Here is a 4,062-nt window from a genome sequence, read left to right as displayed (position 1 = left end):
GCCTCGGGCTCCAAGTCTGCCTTTTTGCAGGCCAGGCTGCAGTTCTGTCCCAGTGAATCCCAGTGAGTCCAGGTCACAGGTTCATTGCAATCTGTGGGCATCCCCTGTGGATCCCAGGCTTCCCGACTTCCCAGTCTCAGGCCAGCCCTGCAGAACCAGGGCCAGGCCTACTTCCCCTACCAGCTCAGGCACTGGACCAGGCTGACTGAGGACCCCAGCAGCAAGCCCACCCACAGGCCACAGAGAACGCCCATTCAATGCTGGACAAGCTGACAGGGGAAGGGCTTTCCTAGAAAATGATCCCTAGCAAAGAAATGTTTTCCTAGAAAAAGTATCTACAAAGGCTGGAATATGTTCCTGCTTTCTCAAATGTGCAGATTAGATGTAAGGTGAGAGAGACCGTGAAGAACCCAGGAAATATAATACCAAAAAAAGAGCACAATAATCCTTCCCGGGAAGCTCCGAAGAATTGGAAATATACAAACTACAGACAATTTCAAGGTAATTGCCACAAAGAAGCTCAGTGGACTTTGAGAAAATACAACAAATTCAGTGAAATCTGGAAAATAATAAATGTTTAAAGCTACAAATTTAAGACAGAATTACAGAAAAACAGAAATTCTGAGTCTGAAAAATACAATGATTGAAAGAAAAATGCAACAGAGAGCACCAACAGATTAATCATGAAAAGAAAAACTGAAAAGATTAATAGAAGATTAAATTAAAAGTAAAAAACCTCTCTTTAAAGAAAAGTGTGTACCTGATGACTTTACTGGTACATTCTACCAAATATTTAAAGAACTAATACCAATTATTTTCAAATTCTTCCTAAAATTGAACAAGAAGGAATACTTCCAAATTTATTTTATGACAGCATTACTCTGATATCAAAGCCAAACAAGGACACAACAAATGAACACTACAGGGCAGTGTCTCCAGGGAATGGAGATGGGAGCATTACCAAGATAAAACACTGACAGAATCAACAGCACGCCATAAGGACTGTTCACCATGCTCACGTGCAGTTTGGTCCTGGGATATGAAGCGGACACATAAGCAAGTCTGTAACCGGGACGTGGCACATTAAGAGAATGAAGGATGAGGACCAGCTGGTCATCTTAACAGATGCAGCAAAACCCAATCAATTTCAACACCCACTCGTGATAAAACTCCTCACCAGATTTGCTGTGGAAGGAGTGTGCACCGCAGAGCCATAGATGACAAGCAGGTGGCATTATCCGTGGTTGTGATTCCCTGGAAGCAACTCCTGAGATCAGAGACAAGACAGGGTGCTCACCCTCACCACTTTATACTAACACACTAGTGGAAGTCCTAGCAAGAGCACAGATGTGCCAGAAAGAAATAAAAGATATCCAACCAGGAAAGGAATAAGTGAAACACTTCCTGTTGGTGAAAGGATCATATCTAAAGCCCTCTGGAGCCAACCAAAATATTAACACCAATGCCTTTATCAAATTTACAAGGCACAGAATCAATGTTCAAAAATCAGTAATCCTTTAAAACATTTTTAACATCTCATGTATACATTTTTCCTTAAGTAATGCAGTAACTGAATGTTTATGGGGTATAGTGTGATGTTTTGATACATGCATACAATGTGTTCTGATCAAGGCATTTAGCATTTTCATATCCTTATTATTACTTTCTGCAGTGCGGGGGATTGTGTCACTTTCCTGTTCCACGTGTCACACCTGCCCTCCTGAGCCTGTGGTCAGTCACTGTTGAGTTACCTGCTCTTCCCAGCAGCTTGAGCACAGCTCACCTTCCCAGCATCTCAGCACCCTCCTCTCTAACGTGCAGCTGTCCCTACTCACTGTGGGCTCTATGGAAAGCAGTTTATACAAGGCCAGCCAGCACTCCTGCCCTCTGTGGCAGGCAGGTGCCCAGCCACGGAGTGCCCGGGCCTTTCATTTGCATCCCGACTATGCTTCTCCCTAGGTAAATGAATCATCCAGCCTCCTCATGCCTCTGTTTCCCACCTGCAGAATGAACTTGGTATTGTTACCTATTCTATAAATTAGTATTTGTGAGGCCCTCATTTAGTGCTAATTACTACTCAGTAAGTGACTCTTTTCCAATTACTTCCTTGGCTATGTTGTTGCAAATATCCCCTAATTTCACAGGAGGACTGGATGACTTCTGTCATCCCCGGAGACATCCCTGTCCCACCCTGTTCTCTGCTTCCAGCAGGACTTCAGGTCGACGGTGGAGTAGTGAGAAGATCTTTCATGGCTGCCCTCTCTGACTTCTCTTCAGTGGAGACTAGGATCACCTGGAGAAGATCCCAGCTCAGTGCTTCCTGAGATTCAGAGGCGTGTTCCAAACCTGTTTTCCTCCAGAAAGAGGTGAACAGAAACAATGCTAAGAGGAGAGAGAGAGAACCTAAAAGCCATTGGTGTGTAGGATAGCATTTCTTAGGTTTTGGTTCCTGTTTTTGAGGTTTATTGTGATTGAAAATGATCAAGCGAAGATAAATTCCACAAAACAAATGCATCTGTTATGTAATAGACATATGGACTAATAAAAAAGACACAAAAAGCAACAAATACTGGTAAGGATGTGGGACAAAAGGAACCCTTGAACATTGGTGCTGGGTACATAGTAGTACATAGCAGTACAACCACTATGGAAATCATTATGGAGGCTCCTCAAAAACTGAAAATAGAAATTCCATTAGACCCAGATATACTTCTCCTGGGTATACTTCTGAAAAAGTTAAAGACATCATACTCTAGTGATACATGCACACCTGTGTTTATAGCAGCTCAATTCACAGTGGCTAAGCACTGGAAGCAGATTACACGACCATCCACAGACCATGGATAAAGATGATGTAGTACATGTTCAAAATAGAACATACTCAGCCATAAAGAATTGTATCATTTGCAGGAGAAAGGGCGGATCTTGAGACTGTAATGTTATGTGAAATAAATCAGACACAGAGAGTTAAATATTGCATCGTATTTATTACATTGAGAAACCCAAAATATAAATAGAGTAAAATAAGGAAAAGATGATAAAAAACAAAAATCAGACGTTTTGGAGATGGGGAAAGATCTCAGGGGAGAGGAAAGTTTATGGAGAGAGACAAAGGGATAGAAAACTATCAAAATATGTTCTCATACCAATTTCCGAAAATAAATATAACTTTTGTATTACAAACACACACTTATAAAAAAGAAGTGTCACAACATAGAAACAGAATTTGATCATCTAATGTGATATGGGACACCTGTCTCCACACAGCTGAGTAGATTACACACCCCTGAGAGCGTCTGGTCATTTTCCTTGTCATTTGTCAACATCGCACTCTAGAGACAGGACTATAAATTTGGAAACAATTCAGTATTTTCCACAGTGAGGACCATCCGCATCACACAATTACCCCTAATTTCTGAGGCACACTATTTTGGTCTGAGATCAAAGCTAATTAAAGTCTGGGGACTCTGTCCCTCTGGGTCATTCACTGCAAAGACTTCTAGACCATTAATGATGGATTACTAAGAAGTCGGCTAAGTTAGATCTTAGCTGACATACAAACCAGCTTCTAAACCTCAATAGTAGTAAAGAATCATAGCTACGGGGCTCATTTCCAAACATTTATGACTTCCCACCTACCCTTAGCCAAATTCTTTTTTTAATGTGAAAAAGGCTTAATGCTGAGTAGGGAGAGATTACTCCTGATCACAGAAAATCTAGCCATCAGCAACTCTAAGCAGCAGGAGGGAGTGCTGATAATGAGAATTTAAAGTAGATGTCAAACTGGGGTACAGTACATCCTGTACTTTCCATGGTAATATTGATTCTACACTTGATCTTAGCCAAAAGGCTGAGAAGCGATGGTAATATTGATTCTACAGAGAATTTATATGGCTATTGTTAATTCTCATAGATGCTAGAGTTTGGTGGTTTGGCAAAAAAAAAAAAAAAAAAAAAAAATCCATGCCAGTATTTGATATGTTTGGTAGGTGGCTCAGAATTCAGATGTGTGGGAAAACTGCATGACTCATTTCCGTTTGACTATCTGCACCAGTCATGGCA

General features: G+C 41.2%; 1 pseudogene; it reads right to left on the bottom strand.

The window, feature by feature from the left end:
- Positions 1–3,684: 3,684 nt before the first annotated feature.
- LOC147826507 (U2 spliceosomal RNA) lies at positions 3,685–3,862 on the bottom strand (annotated as a pseudogene).
- Between the last annotated feature and the right edge of the window lie 200 nt (positions 3,863–4,062).

Source organism: Heterocephalus glaber, unplaced genomic scaffold, assembly GCF_053883595.1.
Source record: "Heterocephalus glaber isolate CG9 unplaced genomic scaffold, H.glaber_assembly_v1.0 deba00001466, whole genome shotgun sequence".
NCBI lineage: Eukaryota > Metazoa > Chordata > Mammalia > Rodentia > Bathyergidae > Heterocephalus > Heterocephalus glaber.
This window is presented reverse-complemented; position numbering and strand designations above follow the sequence as displayed.